The 26071-nt window shown below is 42.2% G+C and overlaps 1 long non-coding RNA gene across 1 annotated transcript in view; it reads right to left on the reverse strand.

Annotated features, from left to right (window-relative positions):
- Positions 1 to 26071, reverse strand: part of LOC138852347 (uncharacterized) — a 66203-nt gene that overhangs the window by 18336 nt on the left and 21796 nt on the right. The window contains exon 2 of the long non-coding RNA XR_011391675.1: positions 8951 to 9057. This is a non-coding gene — a long non-coding RNA (uncharacterized lncRNA). The remainder of the gene's footprint in view (positions 1 to 8950; positions 9058 to 26071) is intronic.

The following is a 26071-nucleotide window of genomic DNA, read 5'->3' on the forward strand; positions in this document are numbered from 1 at the left end:
ACCACCCATTTATAAATTCAACTATCCAGTACAGTGGTCAGAATTTAGCAATTTTGCCAATTTCACACAAATTTCAAAAGATGCCAATTTCGGAATAGGGTCCAGAATAAACAAGAAAGACATTCCTGGCACTAAAATGACATTTCCTCTAGTCATTAGTCACGTCTCAAGGCCCCTCTTATATTCTTTTGCTTTCCACTTTGAATTTTTATTCTCACAAAAAATATAAGATTTACTGTTATGCAGACTACTGCATTAGTGTAAAAAATGATATAAATATTATTGGTGCACTTGTGAAAGAATATTAGACTCACCAGTTGACGTGTATTGCACGCTTGGCACGATTTGTTTACTTTTGAAGTTTGGTAAAAATCGAACATTTCTGCTACTTTGAGCTCAATTTCAAGGCACCTTTCATTGTAAAACCAGTCAAAATCATCTCAATTTCAGTAATATGTCTTCCATTCTATAAAATGAGACCAAGAAAACTAGAATACAACAATAAATACCATACGAAAATACACTGCAGAAGTCATAGGTCGTGTTACACGACCTATGACTTCTGCACCTCTCCTGCCAACGGTTTATAAGCTCCTTCTCAGCACGTATGCCGTATTCTATTCAAGATTGATGGACTGACCACATCGACTCAAGGTTGAGGGACTGATTACCTCATACTCCTCCTGTTCTTCAAGATTCTCCTTTGTATGGACTGATGAAGCCACTGTGTGGCGAAACGTTTCCTCAATAAAGATACCCAAGAGTTGCACATGTGTCTAATTTATCAGGTCTTAGACAGGGATGTGTAATGTCACCATGGTTGTTTAATATATTTATATATGGGGTTGTAAAGGAAGTAAATGCTAGGGTGTTCGGGAGAGGGGTGGGATTAAATTTTGGGGAATCAAATTCAAAATGGGAATTGACACAGTTACTTTTTGCTGATGATACTGTGCTTATGGGAGATTCTAAAGAAAAATTGCAAAGATTAGTGGATGAGTTTGGGAATGTGTGTAAAGGTAGAAGGTTGAAAGTGAACATAGAAAAGAGTAAGGTGATGAGGGTATCAAATGATTTAGATAAAGAAAAATTGGATATCAAATTGGGGAGCAGGAGTATGGAAGAGGTGAATGTTTTGAGATACTTGGGAGTTGATGTGTCGGCGGATGGATTTATGAAGGATGAGGTTAATCATAGAATTGATGAGGGAAAAAAGGTGAGTGGTGCGTTGAGGTATATGTGGAGTCAAAAAACGTTATCTATGGAGGCAAAGAAGGGAATGTATGAAAGTATAGTAGTACCAACACTCTTATATGGGTGTGAAGCTTGGGTGGTAAATGCAGCAGCGAAGAGACGGTTGGAGGCAGCGGAGATGTCCTGTTTAAGGGCAATGTGTGGTGTAAATATTATGCAGAAAATTCGGAGTGTGGAAATTAGGAGAAGGTGTGGAGTTAATAAAAGCATTAGTCAGAGGGCAGAAGAGGGGTTGTTGAGGTGGTTTGGTCATTTAGAGAGAATAATCAAAGTAGAATGACATGGAAAGCATATAAATCTATAGGGGAAGGAAGGCGGGGTAGGGGTCATCCTCGAAAGAGTTGGAGAGAGGGGGTAAAGGAGGTTTTGTGGGCGAGGGGCTTGGACTTCCAGCAAGCGTGCGTGAGCGTGTTAGATAGGAGTGAATGGAGACGAATGGTACTTGGGACCTGACGATCTGTTGGAGTGTGAGCAGGGTAATATTTAGTGAAGGGATTCAGGGAAACCTGTTATTTTCATATAGTCGGACTTGAGTCCTGGAAATGGGAAAGTACAATGCCTGCACTTTAAAGGAGGGGTTTGGGATATTGGCAGTTTGGAGGGATATGTTGTGTATCTTTATACGTATATGCCTCTAAACTGTTGTATTCTGAGCACCTCTGCAAAAGCAGTGATAATGTGTGAGTGTGGTGAAAGTGTTGAATGATGATGAAAGTATTTTCTTTTTTGGGGATTTTCTTTCTTTTTTGGGTCACCCTGCCTCGGTGGGAGATGGCTGACTTGTTGAAAAAAAAAAAAAAAAAATTTCAGCTGCTTTGTGGTCTGAACTGGCAGCCTCACCATGCCTAATCACACTATGTATGCCACTACAATTCTTAAATCTTTCAAACCAACCTTTGCTGGCCTTAAATTCACTCACATCACCACTAGTTGCAGGCAATTTCTTTACCAAATCGTCATGCAACTGCCTAGCCTTTTCACAAATGATCGCTTGAGAGATGCTATCTCCTGCTATCTGTTTTTCATTTATCCACACCAATCTCTCAACATTTTCTAACACTTGCGGTTGCTGTTTCGTAATCACAGTTACACCTTTTGCAAGAACAGCTTCCTTGATTGCCGTTTTCCTGCTCACTATAGTAGAGATGGTTGATTGGGGTTTACTATACAACCTGACCAGCTCCAATACACGCACTCCACTTTCATATTTTGCAATTATCTCTTCATTTCAGTAGTCATTAGCACCCTTGGTCTTGAAGGGTTGGCACTAGAAGCTTTCTTGGGGTCCATGGTGACTTATTTTACAGAAATAAGCACCAAAAACAGTGATAATATGGATAATATGGAATGTACCGAATGTATCCTTAGATGCACACACACTGGCTGGCTTGTAAACACTGGTACACACGGGGAAGTTCAGGTCACACATGGACACGTCTCGTACGAATCGTATCGCATACCGGGTTTTGTAACGGGAACTGATGCAAATTTTTGGCGATATAATGCATCGGTTACCGGATTTATCGGATACCGATAGCATCGCGAACCCGGGGTCCACTGTACCTGACCAGTTGTTTAGTTTAATATCTTTATTATGTACCCCATACCCATCCTGTGGGCAGTAGTCACACCATACCCATCCTGTGGGTGGTAGTCAAAAGATTAGAGGTACATAATTGGTCCAGGGACTGGACTCCAAAATTTTGATAGCTGAGCAAGTTACAAAGGTAATGACCAAGTTACAATGGTAATGAGCTCCAGGTAGAGCTAGTCACACTCATGACTAATTACAAAGGTAATGAATCATAAACACATTAATACATGGTTACAATCATGAACAAATTACAGAGTAATGAGCAATTATAAAACATTCTAGGGAATGCATGCATTGCCCCAACAACAGATGTTGCCAGGTGCCTGTCCCTCCTCGGCAAGACAGCCACTGCAAACAGCAGCAGGTTGTGCCAGGAACTACTGCTTGCAGGAGCACCATCAACCATTTCCAAGAGGTCCAGCTGGACTGGACTGGACTGAGATTTTTACGTTGGACTGCATGCAGCCGGCAGTTACAGCCTGGGTGATCTGGCCCTGATCCACCACGAGGCCTGGTCATAGACTGGGCTGGGTTGCAGGGGCATTGACCCCCAGAACATCCTCCAGGCATACAGCTGACCATCTGATAACTGTTACGTTCCTGAAAACTGTGTATAATAAAAAATGCGTGTATGCTGAACTGCAGAACATATAGTCAAAATAGGGTTATGTACATTATATCCCAAAAAAAGCCAACCAAATTTTTTATGGGTCTCCAAATTGTGAAAAAATACGATAATATAATTGTAGATCAATGTGGTCATGCAAGTCTGTCAAAGATGCTGCAACCACATCTGCTAGCAGACAGAGGTATCTTATTCTTTGGCTGTACTACTCATTGCAAGTGTGGGGGTTACAAAGGTGGGAGTTATAAAGTTGGTTATTATAAATGAGGGGGACTGGGGGTTAGTGGTTGGGGTGTACAGAAAAAGGGTTAATGCAGTTGGGGCAAGAGGGTTTGGAGTGAGGGTAAGGGACCAAGGGATGGGAATTGGGGGAAAACTGTTGTGTGAGGTAGACAACAAAAACAGCAGAGGGGTGGGAACTGGAGACTGGTGTTGGGAGATGGAGGATGCTGGGTAGTGGAGGGGTTTGAGAGTGGAAACTGGATACAACAAGGCAGTGATGATGACGACTGGGTGAGTGGCAGTGTCAGTGGTCTGATGTGTGATGGGTGACTAGGAGTGTGTGTGTATGTGCAGTAGGTGTGGGCAGTAATTAGGGTGGTGGGTAACTATGTGATTAGGTGTTTAGATGGCATGTTAGCATATGAAGGCTGTGAAAGCATGCATAAGGTGTAGGCAAGGGCCTGTATGAGTTAGTTGTGGGGAAGTGATACAAGTGAAAGTATGGATAAGGTGTGGGGTTGAGGCCATGTGGGCTTGAAGCTTTGGGGGAATGATGTGGGTGAAAGGTGTGATTGTCAGTGGCCCAGTGTGGGTTGTGAATGGAAGATGTGTGACTAGGTGGGCGAGTGGCTGGAGGTACATGATAGTAGTTTGGGAGCTTGGATGGGGGAGGTTAGAAGAAGGGAAACTGTGGGAGATGGGTGAAGGCAAGGGACTGCAGTGGGATACACAGCGAGGCTCAAGGTTCCCTTCACGTGCGTTTAATACTATACCTAGTGCTACATTCATATACATCCAGTCCCATACCTCAGTTACGTACACCTTGGCTCACACCTACTGGTCATTCAACCTTTCCCTTCCCCTCTCCCCATGGCCACATGTTCTCACTGCACACCAAGCAACCTTGCCCATACTGCCAACAACCCACACCCATACTGCCAACAACCCACACCCATACCACCTGCCCCTATAATTTCCCCAAGGCCAGATGCCTTCACACATACCATGCCTCTAACCAAGTCCTCCCTTCTCCCACCCACACTACCCATCCGTGTAATTCTACCACAGTCACATGCTTTCACCCATACCATGCCTCCAACCCACTCCTGCCTCCTCCCAATACCACCTGCCCCTATAAAGCATAGATAAGGTGTAGGTAGTAGGTTGGTAGACAGCAACCACCCAGGGAGGTACTACCGTCCTGCCAAGTGAGTGTAAAACGAAAGCCTGTGATTGTTTTACATGATGGTAGGATTGCTGATGTCTTTTGTCTGTCTCATAAATATGCAAGATTACAGGCATGTATTGCTACTTCTACTTACACTTAGGTCACACTACACATACATATACACATTTATTTATACACACTCATCTGAGTTTTCTTTGATTTTATCTTAATAGTTCTTGGTCTTATTAATTTTCCTTTTATATCCATGGGGAAGTGGAATAAGAATCTTTCCTTCGTAAGCCATGCGTGTTGTAAAAGTCAACTAAAATGCCGGGAACAATGGGCTAGTAACCCCTTTTCCTGTAAAGATTACTAAAAAGAATAAGAAGAAAATTGTCAAAGTGGGAAGTCTGAATGTGCATGGATGTTGTGCAGATGATAAGAAAGAGATGATTGTGGATGTTATGAATGAGAAGAAGCTGGATGTCCTGGCTTTAAGTGAAACAAAGCTGAAGGGGGTGGGAGAGTTTCAGTGGAGAGGAATAAATGGGATTAGGTCAGGGGTTTCAAATAGAGTTAGAGCTAAAGAAGGAGTAGCAATAATGTTGAAGGATAAGCTATGGCAGGAAAAGAGGGACTATAAATGTATTAATTCAAGGATTATGTGGAGTAAAATAAAGATTGGATGTGAAAAGTGGGTTATAATAAGCGTGTATGCACCTGGAGAAGAGAGAAGTGTAGAGGAGAGAGAGAGATTTTGGGAAATGTTGAGTGAATGCGTGGGGAGTTTTGAATCAAGTGTGAGAGTAATGGTGGTTGGGGATTTCAATGCTAAAGTGGGTAAAAATGTTATGGAGGGAGTAGTAGATAAATTTGGGGTGCCAGGGGTAAATGTAAATGGGGAGCCTTTAATTGAGCTATGTGTAGAAAGAAATTTGGTAATAAGTAATACATATTTTATGAAAAAGAGGATAAATAAATATACAAGGTATGATGTAGCACGTAACGAAAGTAGTTTATTAGATTATGTATTGGTGGATAAAAGGTTGATGGGTAGGCTCCAGGATGTACATGTTTATAGAGGGGCAACTGATATATCGGATCATTATTTAGTTGTAGTTACAGTTAGAGTAAGAGGTAGATGGGAAATGAGGAAGGTGGCAACAACAAGTAAGAGGGAGGTGAAAGTGTATAAACTAAGGAAGGAGGAAGTTCGGGTGAGATATAAGCGACTATTGGCAGAAAGGTGGGATAGTGCAAAGATGAGTAATGGGGGGGTTCAAGAGGGTTGGAATAGTTTTAAAAATGCAGTATTAGAATGTGGGGCAGAAGTTTGTGGTTATAGGAGGGTGGGTGCAGGAGGAAAGAGGAGTGATTGGTGGAATGATGAAGTAAAGGGTGTGATAAGAGAGAAAAAGGTAGCTTATGAGAGGTTTTTACAAAGCAGAAGTGTTATAAGAAGAGCAGAATATATGGAGAGTAAAAGAAAGGTAAAGAGAGTGGTGAGAGAGTGCAAAAGGAGAGCAGATGATAGAATGGGAAAGGCACTGTCAAGAAATTTTAATGAAAATAAGAAAAAAATTTTGGAGTGAGTTAAACAAGTTAAGAAAGCCAAGGGAAAATATGGATTTGTCAGTTAAAAACAGAGTAGGGGAGTTAGTAGATGGAGGTATTAGGTAGATGGCGAGAATATTTTGAGGAACTTTTAAATGTTAAGGAAGAAACAGAGGCAGTAATTTCATGCACTGGTCAGGGAGGTATACCATCTTTTAGGAGTGAAGAAGAGCAGAATGTAAGTGTGGGGGAGGTACGTGAGGCATTACGTAAAATGAAAAGGGGTAAAGCAGCTGGAAATGATGGGATCATGACAGAAATGTTAAAAGCAGGGGGGGATATAGTGTTGGAGTGGTTGGTACTTTTGTTCAATAAATGTATGAAAGAGGGGAAGGTACCTAGGGATTGGCGGAGAGCATGTATAGTCCCTTTATATAAAGGGAAAGGGGACAAAAGAGACTGTAAAAATTATAGAGGAATAAGCTTACTGAGTATACCAGGAAAAGTGTACGGTAGGGTTATAATTGAAAGAATTAGAGGTAAGACAGAATGTAGGATTGCGGATGAGCAAGGAGGTTTCAGAGTGGGTAGGGGATGTGTAGATCAAGTGTTTACATTGAAGCATATATGTGAACAGTATTTAGATAAAGGTAGGGAAGTTTTTATTGCATTTATGGATTTAGAAAAGGCATATGATAGAGTGGATAGAGGAGCAATGTGGCAGATGTTGCAAGTATATGGAATAGGTGGTAAGTTATTAAATGCTGTAAAGAGTTTTTATGAGGATAGTGAGGCTCAGGTTAGGGTGTGTAGAAGAGAGGGAGACTATTTCCCGGTAAAAGTAGGTCTTAGACAGGTATGTGTAATGTCACCATGGTTGTTTAATATATTTATAGATGGGGTTGTAAAGGAAGTAAATGCTAGGGTGTTCGGGAGAGGGGTGGGATTAAATTATGGGGAATCAAATTCAAAATGGGAATTGACACAGTTACTTTTTGCTGATGATACTGTGCTTACGGGAGATTCTAAAGAAAAATTGCAAAGGTTAGTTGGATGAGTTTGGGAATGTGTGTAAAGGTAGAAAGCTGAAAGTGAACATAGAAAAGAGTAAGGTGATGAGGGTGTCAAATGATTTAGATAAAGAAAAATTGGATATCAAATTGGGGAGGAGGAGTATGGAAGAAGTGAATGTTTTCAGATACTTGGGAGTTGACGTGTCGGCGGATGGATTTATGAAGGATGAGGTTAATCATAGAATTGATGAGGGAAAAAAGGTGAGTGGTGCATTGAGGTATATGTGGAATCAAAAAACGTTATCTATGGAGGCAAAGAAGGGAATGTATGAAAGTATAGTAGTACCAACACTTTTATATGGGTGTGAAGCTTGGGTGGTAAATGCAGCAGCGAGGAGACGGTTGGAGGCAGTGGAGATGTCCTGTTTAAGGGCAATGTGTGGTGTAAATATTATGCAGAAAATTCGGAGTGTGGAAATTAGGAGAAGGTGTGGAGTTAATAAAAGTATTAGTCAGAGGGCAGAAGAGGGGTTGTTGAGGTGGTTTGGTCATTTAGAGAGAATGGATCAAAGTAGAATGACATGGAAAGCATATAAATCTATAGGGGAAGGAAGGCGGGGTAGGGGTCGTCCTCGAAACGGTTGGAGAGAGGGGGTAAAGGAGGTTTCGTGGGCGAGGGGCTTGGACTTCCAGCAAGCGTGCGTGAGCGTGTTAGATAGAAGTGAATGGAGACGAATGGTACTTGGGACCTGACGATCTGTTGGAGTGTGAGCAGGGTAATATTTAGTGAAGGGATTCAGGGAAACCGGTTATTGTCATATAGTCGGACTTGAGTCCTGGAAATGGGAAGTACAATGCCTGCACTTTCAAGGAGGGGTTTGGGATATTGGCAGTTTGGAGGGATATGTTGTGTATCTTTATATGTGTATGCTTCTAGACTGTTGTATTCTGAGCACCTCTGCAAAAACAGTGATAATGTGCGAGTGTGGTGAAAGTGTTGAATGATGATGAAAGTATTTTCTTTTTGGGGATTTTCTTTCTTTTTTGGGTCACCCTGCCTCGGTGGGAGACGGCCGACTTGTTGGAAAAAAAAAAAAAAAAAAGGTGTGAAAGTGGAGGCATTGTGGGCTTGAACCTGGGCAGTGGTGTGAGTGAAAGGTGATTGTCGGGGGCCCAGTATGTGTAGTCATGCGGGTAGTGATTGGATGATGGGCGACTAGGTGGGAAAGTGTACTTTTGGTGGCATAGGCAGAAATGAGGGTGGAGCGTGACTGGGTAATTAGGTATGTTGACAGGATATTAGGGTGAAAGGTCAGGAAAGGTGTGGGCAGGAGATCATGAGGAAACATGGCTGTGGAAACTTATGAGGTGGTCGACTCTGGAAATCACTGCTGACACAGATAATGTAATATTAACACCCTACCCTCACAAGTTCCCATGGTTCAATTCTTTGGAAAATGTAACTGGGAAAAAGGACCAATGGGTCTCACTCCCATGTGCACAAATTGGAACAAACTTACTTGAAGTGCAGTCTGTGCTGGCTAGAATTCTGCTCTGAGACTGCCCTGGCTAGCTGAACCTCTACGAGACTTCCTATTCCATTGCCATGTGCAAGGAGAAATGGTACCTGTAATCAATAATGTGTTAGTAACTCTAGCATACAGCCTAGGAGCCCTATATTTTCTGGAGTTTCCCCAACTAGCAGCAATATATGACTGAGAAGTTACTAGCTTATGGAACCAGGTACATGAGTAATATTAAATCATTCAAGCTTTAGTGACCTACCCTAAGGTGGGATCTTGCCCCTACACACAGCCCATAAGCTAAATTATCACAGTCTACTTCACAATAATTCAGTGGCCACCTAGTAATCGAGCTGAATACAAAGGGTGGTAATCTCATGGATAGGGTCTGCCGTAGAGACGAAGTATCCTTTGTACTTTGGGAATGCCTCCATCATTGGTTTCACTGGTCGCCAAACACGAGTATGTATTTCATAGGGGCGAGTGGGTGTCTGGGCTCTGAGCTTTCCAGAGCTGTTCCTCGCTCAACCCCAGCTTAGACCAGAAGCATGAGCTATGTGCTCTGCTAGCCTTGGTGCTCTGAAGAATTTCCAACTACCCTCAATCACTCCTAATCTCGCTACCTAATACAACATCCTAATATTAATGTTTTAGGCTACTTTAATAATCTATTATTTAATAATGATTCAACCCTCCTTAATTTATTCCTAAGGCCCAAATTTATCAAAATACTGTGGACCCTCAACCAACGCTGGCATCTTTAGGCGTTAAAATCGCCTAATGATGCATTTCTGCGTAAAATAATTGGCTTGACCAACGGTGAAAAACTCGGGTAACAACATTTGTCCCAAAAGTGTCTGCCTGTCCATCCAGGGTGAGCGCGCCTCAGCTGCCCTGCCTTCAGCTAGTGTCCCATTGTTTACAAGCCACTGCGGTCGGTTCCACGTGCACCTGTGATACATTTTGTATTATTCCAGTGTTTTTAGTGCTTGTAACTGCTAAATAAGCCACCATAGGCCCCAAGAAAGCTTCTAGTGCCAACCCTGTGGTAAAAAGGGCGAGAATTACAACTGAACTGAAGAAAGAGATAATTTCAAAATACGAGAGTGGAGTACGTGCCTCTGAGCTGGCCAGGTTGTATAACAAACCCCAATCAACCATCGCTACTATCTTGGCCAACAGAAAGGCAATCAAGGAAGCTGTTGTTGCAAAAGGTGAAAGTATGTTTTCGAAACAGAGATCGCAAATACTTGATGTTGAGAGACTGTTGTTGTCATGGATAAACGAAAAACAAATATCAGGAGATAGTATTTCTCAATCAATAATATGTGAAAAGGCAAGGCAGTTGCATGACAATTTACTTAAAAAAATGCCTGCAACTAGTGGTGATGTTATTGAATTTAAGGCAAGCAAAGGTTGGTTTGAGAGATTTAAGAATCGTAGTGGCATACACAGTGTGGTAAGGCATGGAGAGGCTGCCAGTTAGGACAAACAAGAAAAACAATGTCTTCAAGGCTAATTTGTGTGTGATGTGGAGGGCAAACAGTAAGGCATGGGTCACTAGGGACATTTTCTTTGATTGGTTTTATCGTGTTTGGCCCACTGTGAAAAATTACCTCCTGGAAAATAAATTGGACCTCAAGTGCCTCCTGGTATTAGACAGTGCTCCTGATCATCCTTCAGAATTGCCAGAACGAAATGCAGGGGACTTGAGTTTTATCAACATCAAGTTCTTGCCTCCTAATACCACTCCTCTCCTCCAGCCCATGGACCAGCAGGTCATTTCAAATTTCAAAAAACTGTACACCAAAGCAGTGTTTCAAAAGTGCTTTGAAGTGACCTCAGACACTCAAATGACCCTAAGAGACTTTTGGAAAGATCACTTTAGTACCCTCAATTGCATAAACCTCATAGGTAAGGCTTGGGAGGCAGTGACTAACAGGACCTTGAACTCTGCTTGGAGGAAATTATGGCCACAATGTGTACAAGAGAGGGATTTTGAAGGGTTTGGGGCTAACCCTGAGGAACCTATGCCAGTTGTGGAATCTATTGTGGCATTGGGGAAGTCCAAGGGGTTGGAGGTTAGTGGGGAGGATGTGGAAGAGTTGGTGGAGGACGACGATGAAGAACTAACCACTGATGAGCTGCAAGAGCATCTTCAACATCAAGAGACCACAACTGAGGAAATTGTTTCAGAGGAGGGGAGAGAGAGATGGAGGAAGTTGCCTTCTTCAATGATTAAGGACATTTGTACAATGTGGACAAAGGTGCAAACCTTTATGGATGAAAATCACCCTGACACAGCTATTGCAAGCCGCTGGTGACTTTTACAATGACAATGTTGTGGCCCATTTTAGGAAAATCTTAAAGGAATGCCAGGTACAGAGCTCTATGGACAGACTTTTGGTGTGACTTTTGAACCTCTGTCCAGTGACTGTCAAGTTGTTCCCAGTGGCATTAAAAAAAGAAGGAAAGTAACCACGGAAAAGGACTTGGTACCTAAAGTCCTTACGAAAGGGGATTCCCTTTCTAAAACAAATACACCTCCATCCCCCCCTCCTCCCATCTAATCACTCACCAAGAAATCTTCTTCATTTAGTATTTATTGTGCATATATCCTTGTTTTTCTGTGTAGGAAAATGTACGTATATTTCATGTGAAAAAAAAAATTTCATACTTTTGGGTGTCTGGAACGGATTAATTGGATTTCCATTATTTATGGGGAAAATTAAATCGGCTAACGATAAATTCAGCTAAGGACAAGCTCTCTGGAACGGATTAATATTGTTGGTCGAGGGTCCATTGTACCATGCCTAACTTACATTTTTGTTACGAGTTCTTCAGGGAGGTTCATTATGCCAATTATGGGTTTGGTATGGCTCTATAAATGCAATGTAGATACAACACTAGTATATACAAGATGGTGGTGGGACTTCTGTGCCAGCCTTCGTCGGGTGTGGACATCTCTCTCTCTCACCTGAATGTCAGTGATAAATTTCCCCCATTCTCTCTGGGATGCTTGTCCTCATCTATTTTGCCAGCCAGGCACTCTACAGGAGGGGCACCTGTTCATCGGCTTACTTTTATCCAGTTCCATTTTTTCCACTCTGAGGAAAATTCTTTATTGGTCTTTGGTGTGAAGCCGGTTACTGAACTCAGGTTGGGGGTGTGGGCATCCCTCTCTGCTGGGGCTTGGCAAGGGGGTCCACCGGATCTAATTAAAAACTTCAAGTTTCTATCTCTGTTTACAAAGGAACTTTTTTTCCTTTTCTCTCATCGTCCAGCTGTGGGCAACAGATCTTCCTAGTACCATCAAGAAACCAGGCTCAATATGGCTTATGCTGCCAGTGGCCCTGATAAACCCAACAAAGAATGAAGAAAACCGACAAAGGAGATTTGGGAACTCCATAAATTTCCTCGGTGACTGTGGGAACTCGTGAGATGCCCACTCTGGCAATCACTGCTGACACACAAGTCCCATCCTTACAAGTGATCCTTGAGATTCACTTCTTTTTATAATACACAAAACAATGCTGGAAATTCCTGTCTGCATGCACAAACTAGACTATATTAATTAGACATCCCCTGACACTACCAAGCAATCTAGACTTCTATGGGCTCTCTCTCATTTCAAGACACCATGTGCACAGAAGGACTGATTCTGCAAATATTCAAATCAAATCAAATCAAAGTTTATTCTCTATAAGGATTACAGTGCGGGGTTTACAGATTTTGGTTATTGTGTAGTTTACATGTAATAAAATACTAATTACAGAGGGGGCCACTAGAACACCTAGCATGGCTAGGCATTTCGAGCAAACTTAGAATAATTCTTAACCCTAAATTATTATAAATTGTGGAGTAAGTTGACTAAATACTAAGTGACTAAATACTAGTTTGTGAGTTTAGCAATGTGAATGCTTTTGTTTTGGCACAATACATAGTTTCTATATTGGAGTATCACAGGCAAACTTATGACTAGTTAGGAGTCATTATTATAAGATTAAGATACGTATTTCTGTGTTTATAGTCAAATGGGCGAGTGAAAGTGTGAACCACCAGGTGGTTTTTATGTAGTTATCAGGGAGATAAGATGTTTTCTAATGGTAATTTTGAAGATGATGAATGTATCTGCAGTTCTAGAGTTTCCAGGTAGGGTGTTCCAGATTTTAGGGCCTTTGACATACATTGAATTTTTGTAAAGGTTTAGTCTGACACAGGGAATGTCGTAGAGATGTCTGTGTCTGGTGTTATGCCTGTGGGTCCTGTCACAACTATCAAGAAAGCATTTTAGGTCAAGGTTAATATTGGAATTTAGGGTCCTGTATATGTAGATTGCACAGTAGTAAGTGTGGATGTTCTGAACAGGGAGTAAGTTTAGATCTATGAAGAGTGGGGGGGGGGTGTTGCCAAGGATGGGATTTAGTGATTATTCTTACTGTGGCCTTTTGTTGAGTTATTATTGGCTTTAGGTGTGTTGCTGCAGTTGATCCCCAAGCACAAATAGCATAGGTGAGGTATGGATAAATGAGTGAATGGTATAGTGTGAAAAGGGCATTTTGCGGCACGTAGTATCGTATCTTGGAGAGGATCCCAACTGTTTTGGATACTTTTTTTGATATGTGTTGGATATGGGTGCTGAAATTCAGGTTGTTGTTGAGGTATAGGCCTAGGAATTTGCTCTCATTTTGTCTGGCAATTAGAGTGCTGTCGATCTTAATGTTAAGTTGTGCAGCACCTGCTCTGCTACCAAACATAATATAGTAGGTTTTGTCAGCGTTAAGTGCAAGTTTACTGGCTGTCATCCAGGTTGATATTTTGAGCAGCTCCTCATTAACAATGGTGTTGAGGGTGGCAAGATTAGGGTGAGAGGTGATATAAGTTGTGTTGTCAGCAAAGAGAATGGGTTTCAGGTGTTGGGATACGTTTGGAAGATCATTGATGTAAATGAGGAAGAGCAGGGGTACAAGGACACTTCCCTGTGGAACTCCAGTATTAAGTGGCTGTGTTGTTGATGCTGTTTACCTGGAGTTTACCTGGAGAGAGTTTCGGGGGTCAACGCCCCCGTGGCCTGGTCTGTGACAGTCTGTGTCTTTAATGGTGACATACTGATACCTATTAGTAAGGTAGGATTTGAAATATGCAAGTGCATGGCCTCTTTTACCATAATGATCAAGTTTGTGGAGTAGGATGCCGTGGTCTGTGTCAAAAGCTTTTCTTAGGTCAATAAAAATTCCATGCGGATATTCCTTATTTTCCAATGCTGTGTAAAGCAGATCTAGCATTTTTACATTTGCATCATTAGTGCTTTTATTTTTCCTGAATCCAAATTGGCAGGGGTTGAGTATGTTTTGTGCCATTATAAATGAATACGGTCTCCTGTGCACGAGTTTCTCAAAGATTTTGGATAGCAATGGCAAGTTTGATATTGGCCTATAGTTGTTTACATCTGTAGGGTCACCTCCTTTATGTATTGGTGTAACCCTTGCTGTCTTGAGTAGTTTCGGGAAGGTGCTAGTTTCTAGTGACTTATTAAAAAGTAATGAAATAGCATGCGAAAGGACATGGGCCGCTCGCTTGTACAATAATGGTGGGACATGAGACAGGTTCCCTGAGTTGTTTTTAAGTGACTTTAAAATCTCAGTGACTTCGGTGGGCTCAGTTGGTACAAGATAGAAGGAATTTGGGAAATTCCCATCTAGATAGTCCCCGGCATGGGCGTTGGTACATGGGATTTTACTGGCAAGATTAGATCCTATGGTTGAGAAAAAGTCGTTTATCTTGTTAGCTGTTTCAGTGGGATGCAGACGTGTTTCATTAGGTTTAGTGAGGACAATATTCTCGTTTTTTTCAGTTTGTGGGTGGTATAGTGTTGGTATCCCCAGCCTACACTTTGAGGGTCCCTGAATTTCAATGGGTCCTCCCTAATCAATATTTATGTACACAGGGGGTTACTAGCCTCTGGTCTGAGACTTAAGGAGGCAGTTACTCAGAACTCTAATGGGGGTATGCAGCACTGCACCTACCCAGCAGTCACACCATACCCATAGCAAGTGCAGGACGACTTATCCTATAGGATGTGCAGTGAAGTACTCTAACATTCGTTAAAACAAATTAGATACATTTCACCACGATAACAGATATCTCGCTATTGTACCAGATGGTTACACAAGACTCCTACAGGTATCTCAGGTGTCCAAGGCCTTTATCACCGCTCCACCTAAGTAACCTCAAGTGTACTGAATGCGGCTACGTGTAAAAGGTCTAGCCGATTATCTCCACCAGAGATCCACAGTGCAACCATCTCAACACCAACTGCCCATTTGTGAACAGAGGTAAGAATTAATTCAGGTAACTAGGAATGAGATGGAAGGTTTTCAAGTCTGGATTCCACAAATGACTGGACATGGATCACTAACCTAACAAGTCATAACCTACAGACACCCTCTATTCTACACAATGCTCACTCGTAACCCCAGCTCAAATCTTTACTTTCCCCAAAATATCGTTGGTCATCAAATACCAAGAGAAATGTAACAGACTGTCTTAGTATGGGGCTTGGCGAGAGACAAATATCCACATCATGTTGGGAAGCCTCTACAATCCTTGGTCTCCAGAAAAGTATTTTGAAGACAGCGTGGTACCTGAGGTGGAAACTCCCAAGAGATTTTGACTCCACGCTGACCTTTTCCAGAAGAATGATTCTGCCTTCAGTAAGCTGCCTTCTCTCCTCAGTTCAAGCGAGAACTGTTACTAGTTACAATTATATATCTGATCTCATTACCTAATATAACCTAATATGCAAGTTTATTCATGTATACACAAATACAGTTACAAAGATTATCATACATAGAAGCATATGTGTAAAGTACCTAGGATGAAGATTGAGACACTTATGCAGCATATGGGAATCTTTATTCAGGAAACGTTTCGCCACACAGTGGCTTCATCAGTCCAATACAAAGAGGAAGGCATAAGGAGAGGAGGAGTATGAGGTAATCAGTCCCTCAGCCTGGAGTCGATGTGTTCAGTCCATCAATCTTGTAGAATGTACAGCATAGGGCCGTAGACGTGGCTATATACTGTAGTGAGGTGAGGTGAAGCAGGCAGAGGCGGGGTCATAGTGGTACCATCCACTAGTCGAAGTAGGTCTTCGTCCGATGGACTGAACACATCGACTCCAGGCTGAGGGACTGATTACCTCATACTCCTCCTCTCCTTACGCCTTCCTCTTTGTATTGGACTGATGAAGCCACTGTGGGGCGAAACGTTTCCTGAATAAAGATTCCCATATGCTGCATAAGTGTCTCAATCTTCAACTTGTCGGTTTTTCAAACCATTCATCACAACTGTCAGACACTGCAGCATCATGGGATCTTGTTACAAAGAATTCTTCAACACTTGTTCAACCTTCGGACGAAGACCTACTTCGACTAGTGGATGGTACCACTATGACCCCGCCTCCGCCTGCTTCACCTCACCTCACTACAGTATATAGCCACGTCTACGGCCCTATGCTGTACATTCTACAAGATTGATGGACTGAACACATCGACTCCAGGCTGAGGGACTGATTACCTCATACTCCTCCTCTCCTTACGCCTTCCTCTTTGTATGGACTGATGAAGCCACTGTGTGGCGAAACGTTTCCTGAATAAAGATTCCCATATGCTGCATAAGTGTCTCAATCTTCAACTTGTCGGTTTTTCAAACCATTCATCACAAGTACCTAGGATAACCCAAAAAAAGAGTCAAGACATGGTGACTTATTTCCATTGGGGTTCTTTTAATATTATGGTCTAAGGCTACATTATTAATTCAAACATTATTTACTAACAATGTAAGCCTGCCTAATTCATCCTTAAAATGTAAATATCAATCACCATATTTATCTTACAATCTCACTGTATATCTGGCTACTATCTGCTGTTATTGTACAAGAATGGTATACAATACCGACAAGATGAAATTGAGACACATGTGGAACATCTGGGTAATAAAGTTGGTAGAATTACCGACAATATGTAAAGTAAAAGGACACAAGTGCAACTAATTTGACATTTTATTGTGGCAACGTTTCGCTCTCCGGGAGCTCCTGGAGAGCGAAACGTTGCCACAATAAAATGTCAAATTAGTTGCACATGTGTCCTTTTACTTTACAACATCTGGGTATCTCTATTGTAGACGTTTCGCCATCCAGTGGCTTTATCAATACAAATTCCAGGACATAACTTGAAGACAGAACTATGTACAGAAGATGAGGTAATCAGTCCCTCAACCTAGCAGTAGGTGCGAAGTGCACCATAGTCGTGGAGATTCTGAAGCAGAAGCAAGGCGCCTGATGCTTATATAGTAACGTCAGGTGGAAATGGGACGGGTAGCAGACGAGGGCATAGTCACTGGTAGGCGGGATTCCCCAGTGGAAGTAGGTCCTACCCAAAGAGATGGGTTAGTTGTAGTAGTAGTTGTCGTAGTCGTGAAGGTTATGTACATGTCCTCAGAATCAAGATTCCATGATGCTGCAGTGTCTGACAGGTTGTACAAGAATGGTATACAATACCGACAAGATGAAATTGAGACATATGTGCAACATCTGGGTATCTTTATTGTAGACGTTTCGCCATCCAGTCGCCAAGAAACTTCTTCATCGCTATCCCACATAAGAACATAGAACACTGCAGAAGGTCTACTCACAACTTGTCCAATACCCCTGCCAAGCTACCCAAGACTCTATAACCCCACCCGGTAGATCATCAGATGCGGCATTCTCCACCTGACCTCAACATTCTGAACATGACTATAAATACTCCCGTACCTTCCACCCCAGGTAGATCTGTGTGTGACTTGAAAAAGCCCACTGTGTGGGTGAAACGTTGTCAATAAAGGATCACATTAAACTGCATATGTGTTTATGTTTCCATGGATATGGGGTGCACAATAAACTAGCCACTTCGGTGGCAAAATCTAATCTTGCTTCTGCTTCAGAATCTCCACGACTATGGTGCTCTTCGCACCTACTGCTAGGCTGAGGGACTGATTACCTCATCTTCTGTACATAGTTCTCCTGTCTTCAAGTTATGTCCTGGAATTTGTATTGATAAAGCCACTGGATGGCGAAACGTCTACAATAAAGATACCCAGATGTTGCACATGTGTCTCAATTTCATCTTGTCGGTATTGTATACCATTCTTGTACAACCTGTCAGACACTGCAGCATCATGGAATCTTGATTCTGAGGACATGTACATAACCTTCACGACTACGACAACTACTACTACAACTAACCCATCTCTTTGGGTAGGACCTACTTCCACTGGGGAATCCCGCCTACCAGTGACTATGCCCTCGTCTGCTACCCGTCCCATTTCCACCCGACGTTACTATAGAAGCGTCAGGCGCCTTGCTTCTGCTTCAGACCCCTCAAGGAAGGTTCCTTGATGTTGGTGAGGGGCTCTTGATTTAGGGAATTGGATCTGTACTCCAGTTCCCCGAATTAAGTCTGAATGCCTTCCACATCCCCCCCCCAGGCGCTGTATAATCCTCCGGGTTTAGCGCTTCCCCCTTGATTATAATAATAATAATTCTGCTTCAGAATCTCCATGACTATGGTGCTCTTCGCACTTACTGCTAGGTTGAGGGACTGATTACCTCATCTTCTGTACATAGTTCTCCTGTCTTCAAGTTATGTCCTGGAATTTGTATTGATAAAGCCACTGGATGGCGAAACGTCTACAATAATGATACCCAGATGTTGCACATGTGTCTCAATTTCATCTGCTGTTATTGTTTGGGTGTAAGGTTACGTTACGGGTTCCTGCAACTGCCGCATCAACTTATTTACAAACTAATCCGACAGTGGAATTTGGGAGTCAGAGTGCACATGCTGTGGATTTATTTATTTATTTATTTATTTTATGTCTTTGCAAACAGTACATTGAGATTTTGTATTTACAATAGTGGGTTGCAATGCAAAGAGAGCCTCTATTATACCTAGGCATTATGGGCCAACTTAACATTATTGGCTGACAGACTACTTAACACTAAGTAGTATATCATAGTTGTACAGTAGGATAGTAATTATTTCATAGTTGTACAGTAGAATATTAATTATAAATGAATCAAAATTTGTATAATACAAAGATATATTTATATTCAAAAATGCTTTTGTGAAAACAATGATTCAATTATATTCCTGCCAACAATGGATAAAAGGTTCAATGTGACTGTTTCAGTTATGATGTGGGAGTACATAGGTGAGTAAGTGTGTACTGAGTATTTATCATTTAGTCTAGGATGATTAAGTGGCTTTTGAGAAGAGTCTTAAATTGATTTTCAGACTGGGTTACTTTAATATCCTCTGGTAATGAATTCCATATTTTGGGGCCCTTTATGTGCATAGAGTTTTTACACAGTGTGATATGGACACGAGGTATATCAAAAAGAGATCTGCGTCTTGTGTTGTGGTCATGTGTCCTGTTTAGGTTGGTGAGGAGAAGTTTGAGTGGGGGGTTTATATTTGCTTGTACTGTTCTGTGTATGTAGTAGGCACATGAATAAGTATGGATGTTCTTAATGGTGAGCAGATTCAGACTTTTGAAAATTGGTGGAGTATGCTGGTGGAAGTGGGAATTTGTTATCATTCTTACTGCTGCCTTTTGCTGGGTTATTAGGGGTTTTAGGTGATTGGATGTTGTTGATCCCCATGCACAAATTCCATATGTAAGATAAGGGTATATGAGTGAATGGTACAGTGCCAGGAGAGCTGATTGTGGAACGTAGTACCTTATCTTTGATAGTATGCCTACAGTCTTGGAGATTTTCTTGGCGATTTGTTGTATGTGTGTCCGGAACTTAAGGCTACTGTCAAAGTAGATACCTAGGAATTTTCCGTCTGAGTCTTGTGACTGATGATCCATTTAGCATTATGTTAATTGGATCATTTGCAGCTTTGTTTCCAAACTGAATGAAATAGGTTTTATCAGTGTTCAGGGTAAGTTTGTTAGTCATCATCCAGGCAGATATTTTCTGTAATTCAGCATTGATTGTGTTTGCTAATATGACTGTGTTTGGGTGGGAAAAGACATATGTAGTGTCATCTGCAAATAATATGGGTTTGAGTAGCTGTGATGCATTCGGTAGATCATTGATGTAGATGAGAAAGAGGAGTGGTCCAAGGACGCTTCCTTGTGGGACTCCTACTGTGATTGGTTGGGTGGAAGAGTTTGCATCATTTGCATACACATATTGATTTCTGTTGCTAAGGTATGACTTTAGGTAGTTGAGGGAGTGGCCTCTGATACCACAGTGCATTAATTTGGAGTACAGCGGTTCATGGTCGACTGTATCGAAAGCTTTACGTAAATCAATGAAAATGCTTTTCAAGTGCGGTATATATTAGTTCTAGCATGTGTATGATAGCATCATTTGTGCTTTTATTATTCCTGAATCCAAAATGACAAGGGTTTAATATGTTGTGTGAGATGAGGTAGGAATAGATCCGTCTATGAATTAATTTTTCAAAGATTTTAGAGAGCAGTGGTAAGTTAGATATTGGTCTATAGTTATTCAAGTCAGCTTGGTCACCTCCTTTATGGATCGGAGTGACCCTCGCTATTTTGAGGATTGTTGGGAAGGTAGATGATTAAATGGATTTGTTAAAGAGCGTTGCAATAATTGGTGACAATACTTGAGAAGCTTTTTTGTACATAAAAGCAGGCAAGTTGTTTATGTCTCCTGCCTTGTTTTTAAGGGTGTTTATGATGAGCGTAACTTCAATGGGGTTGGTTGGAGCTAGGAATAGCGTATTTGGGTAGGTACCTATGAGGTAGTCTGATGGACGGGTGTTTGTGCTTGGTATTTTGTTTGCTAGATTTTTTTCCTATTACCTGGAGTTTACCTGGAGAGAGTTCTGGGGGTAAACGCCCCCGCGGCCCGGTCTGTGACCAGGCCTCCTGGTGGATCAGAGCCTGATCAACCAGGCTGTTGCTGCTGGCTGCACGCAAACCAACGTATGAGCCACAGCCCGGCTGGTCAGGAACCGACTTTAGGTGCTTGTCCAGTGCCAGCTTGAAGACTGCCATGGGTCTGTTGGTAATCCTCCTTATGTATGCTGGGAGGCAGAACAGTCTCGGGCCCCTGACACTTATTGTATGGTCTCTTAACGTGCTAGTGACACCCCTGCTTTTCATTGGGGGGATGTTGCATCGTCTGCCAAGTCTTTTGCTTTCGTAGTGAGTGATTTTCGTGTGCAAGTTCGGTACTAGTCCCTCTAGGATTTTCCAGGTGTATATAATCATGTATCTCTCCCGCCTGTGTTCCAGGGAATACAGTTTTAGGAACCTCAAGCGCTCCCAGTAATTGAGGTGTTTTATCTCCGTTATGCGTGCCGTGAAGGTTCTCTGTACATTTTCTAGGTCAGCAATTTCACCTGCCTTAAAAGGTGCTGTTAGTGTGCAGCAATATTTCAGCCTAGATAGAACAAGTGACCTGAAGAGTGTCATCATGGGCTTGGCCTCCCTAGTTTTGAAGGTTCTCATTATCCATTGTGTCATTTTTCTAGCAGATGCGATTGATACAATGTTATGGTCCTTGAAGGTGAGATCCTCCGACATGATCACTCCCAGGTCTTTGACGTTGGTGTTTTGCTCTATTTTGTGGCCAGGATTTGTTTTGTACTCTGATGAAGATTTAATTTCCTCGTGTTTACCATATCTGAGTAATTGAAATTTCTCATCGTTGAACTTCATATTGTTTTCTGCAGCCCACTGAAAGATTCGGTTGATGTCCGCCTTGAGCCTTGCAGTGTCTGCAATGGAAGACACTGTCATGCAGATTCGGGTGTCATCTGCAAAGGAAGACACGGTGCTGTGGCTGACATCCTTGTCTATGTCGGATATGAGGATGAGGAACAAGATGGGAGCGAGTACTGTGCCTTGTGGAACAGAGCTTTTCACCGTAGCTGCCTCGGACTTTACTCTGTTGACGACTACTCTCTGTGTTCTGTTAGTGAGGAAATTATAGATCCATCGACCGACTTTTCCTGTTATTCCTTCAGCACGCATTTTGTGCGCTATTACGCCATGGTCACACTTGTGACCATTCTTTTTATCTTATAGTGTATTTAAGACCTTGTCGTAGTGATCCAATAGTTGAGACAGACAGGAGCGACCTGTTCTAAACCCATGTTGCCCTGGGTTGTGTAACTGATGGGTTTCTAGATGGGTGGTGATCTTGCTTCTTAGGACCCTGTCAAAGATTTTTATGATATGGGATGTTAGTGCTATCGGTCTGTAGTTCTTTGCTGTTGCTTTACTGCCCCCTTTGTGGAGTGGGGCTATGTCTGTTGTTTTTAGTAACTGTGGGACGACCCCCGTGTCCATGCTCCCTCTCCATAGGATGGAAAAGGCTCGTGATAGGGGCTTCTTGCAGTTCTTGATGAACACAGAGTTCCATGAGTCTGGCCCTGGGGCAGAGTGCATGGGCATGTCATTTATCACCTGTTCGAAGTCATTTGGTGTCAGGATAACATCGGATAGGCTTGTGTTAACCAAATTTTGTGGCTCTCTCATAAAAAATTCATTTTGATCTTCGACTCTCAGTCTGGTTACCGGCTTGCTAAAAACTGAGTCATATTGGGACTTGAGTAGCTCACTCATTTCCTTGCTGTCATCTGTGTAGGACCCATCTTGTTTAAGTAGGGGCCCAATACTGGACGTTGTTCTCGACTTTGATTTGGCATAGGAGAAGAAATACTTTGGGTTTCTTTCGATTTCATTTATGGCTTTTAGTTCTTCCCGCGATTCCTGACTCCTATAAGATTCCTTTAGCTTGAGTTCGATGCTTGCTATTTCTCTGGCCAGTGTCTCCCTACGCATTTCAGATATATTGACCTCTTTTAGCCGCTCTGTTATTCTTTTCCGTCGCCTGTAAAGGGAGCGCCTGTCTCTTTATATTTTACATCTACTCCTCCTTTTTCTTAGAGGAATAAGCCTTGTGCATACATCGAGTACCACCAAGTTAATCTGTTCTAGGCATAAGTTGGGGTCTGTGTTGCTTAGTATATCTTCCCAGCTTATATCGGTTAGGACTTGGTTTACTTGGTCCCACTTTATGTTTTTGTTATTGAAGTTGAATTTGGTGAATGCTCCCTCGTGACTAAGTCTCATTATGTCGGTCTGGGGCTCCACGCATACATGTCTGAACCTCAATTATGTTGTGATTTGAGTATATTGTTTTTGATATGGTGACATTTCTTATCAGATCATCATTGTTAGTGAAGATGAGGTCTAGTGTATTCTCCAGTCTAGTAGGCTCTATTATTTGCTGGTTTAAATTGAATTTTGTGCAGAGATTTAAAAGCTCGCGTGAGTGTGAGTTTTCATCAGAGCTGCCTCCTGGTGTTATTACTGCAACAATATTATTTGCTATATTCCTCCATTTTAGGTGCCTTAAGTTGAAATCCCCCAGGAGCAAGATGTTGGGTGCAGGAGCTGGAAGATTTTCCAGACAGTGGTCAATTTTTAACAGCTGTTCCTGGAATTGCTGGGATGTTGCATCCGGAGGCTTGTAGACTACCACAATGACTAGGTTTTGGTTCTCGACCTTTACTGCTAAAACTTCCACTACATCATTTGAGGCATTTAGCAGTTCTGTGCAAACAAGTGACTCTGCAATGTACAGGCTCCCCCCCTTTTGCCTGTTCACTCTGTCACATCTGTATAGGTTGTAACCTGGGATCCATATTTCATTGTCCAAGTGATCCTTTATGTGGGTCTCAGTGAAAGCCGCGAACATTGCCTTTGCCTCTGCAAGCAGTCCACGGATGAAAGGTATTTTGTTGTTTGTTGCTGGCTTTAGACCCTGTATATTTGCAAAGAAGAATGTCATCGGACTGGTGGTATTGTTGGTACTGGGGGGGGATTTTTTTTCCGGCATTAGTATCTGTATCTGTTGGTTTGGAGTGGAGGCCATCGACTGTGGTTCCACTCCAGGAATGACTGGATTTGGTGTACGATTTCTGCCATTTCCTGCCAGTTTTTTTTCCTTCCTGGCACTAAAAAACCTCTCCCTCTTGAGTGGTTGTGGCTACCCAGGTTTTCCCATGGCCTGGATGTTTTGTATCTTTTTGTTCCCTTTAGATGGTGTGCCTGGCAATTTAAGTTATAGCACAGTCTTTCCTGTACTGAAGAGGTACACATTTCAGGGTGAAAAAGCTTACAGGAAGGGAGTTGGCATTTCCTGTTGTCATATGGGCATGGCATTTTCTAGGGTGGTCATAGTTGCACGTCCCGTCTGTTTTTCCAGATTTCCCATGTCTTGGTGCATGTTTCCCTGTCTTATTCCTATCCTCCCTAGCACCAACAATGGAGCTCCCACCAATTGTTTTTGGTAATATATCCTCACTATTGCTAGTGGAGTCCTCTTGTTTGCTATTTCCTGTGGTATTTCTAGTTTGCAATATTGGTTTTATCTTATCTTTGACTACACTTGTTTCCCCACTACTGCTCCTGTCCCCTATGAGGTCATTTATATGTATTCCTTCCTGCGTATAATTCCCGACTACCTGGACAAAATCTCCAGCTTCACCATTACTGTCTCCCAGGACAGCACCTCCAGCTTCACCATTACTGTCTCCCAGGACAGCACCTCCAGCTTCACCATTACTGTCTCCCAGGACAGCACCTCCAGCTTCACCATTACTGTCTCCCAGGACAGCACCTCCAGCTTCACCATTACTGTCTCCCAGGACAGCACCTCCAGCTTCACCATTACTGTCTCCCAGGACAGCACCTCCAGCTTCACCATTACTGTCTCCCAGGACAGCACCTCCAGCTTCACCATTACTGTCTCCCAGGACAGCACCTCCAGCTTCACCATTACTGTCTCCCAGGACAGCACCTCCAGCTTCACCATTACTATCTCCCAGGACAGCACTATCAGCCCCACATTTACTGACTACCAGGACATCACCTCCAGCCTTACAGTTTCTGACTACATGGCCAGTATCAAGGGCAGTACCATTCAGCCCAGACTTTTTATGTTCCCATCTGTTGTAGAAAGCTTCCAGGTTGTCTATGAAAGCAGCTTTGATGTTATCCTCTTTTAATACCCTTGTGATTTTAGTCCACAGATTTTCCTCATTTGGACATACCCAAAAACACTTCACTGTTTTAATACTGCTTGTAGCTAGTTCTTGGATATCTGCACAAGGGGCATGACACCAATTTCCACAAAAATGACAATTTATCCATGTGGAAGCCCATTTGTTTGATTGACTGCAGACTATACAGAGCTTCATAATGATTTGAATGGTTGATTTACTGTAATTCTACTAGCAACCTCTTGAATACTCTGTTAATAACCTCCTTAAATGAAGCTCTAGCTATTTGTATTTCTATTTCTAACTGTACTTGTATATTGGACAGCTTACCGTGTACGTTCCTGATTTATATTTATTGTTTGTGTTTGATAAGGGCGCCTACAACCCCATCCATTTACAGTCTGCTTTATTGTCCAATAAATCCGTTTGAAACCAGTCAAGGGTTCGGACCATCAAGGGTTCGGACCAGTCGAGGGTTCGGACCAGTCGATCTGATCTGATCAGTGGGTCACTTATTTAAAACATACTAGTCGGTGATTTGGGCTAACACATGAAGGATCTACTCGAGATTATCTACCCGAGTAATATGTGATTTGATTGATACAAAAGTATAACTTGCGTGTTGAAGAGCCGGTGATTTCTGGCAGCTCCTACAGTGACGAACGGTCGAGCCTCAACCCTTGTTTATCAATCGTTGTATCTAGCTTTTCTAGTTTTTTTCGTCTCCACCACAATAAATGCTATATTATCACTATAGTTGACTGGTGGAAATTTTGGAGGAAGGACGCTTTTTCTGTAGTAATAATTGCTTCTCGTTGTGTATATTGCGACCGCTGGTAACTACAGGTTATATGAAATTCACAGTATACGTCTGGTATTTCAAGAAAAAAGAAACTAATGAAAGTCACTCCACTCCACTAAGTACCATTATAATACTGGTTAGTTGCTACTACAACACTGTATTCTGCTATTCACTGGTATCACTAGATTATATGGTGGAGAAGAAACCATTAAGTCT

The sequence above is a fragment of the Cherax quadricarinatus genome, chromosome 1, assembly GCF_038502225.1.
Source record: "Cherax quadricarinatus isolate ZL_2023a chromosome 1, ASM3850222v1, whole genome shotgun sequence".
Lineage (NCBI taxonomy): Eukaryota > Metazoa > Arthropoda > Malacostraca > Decapoda > Parastacidae > Cherax > Cherax quadricarinatus.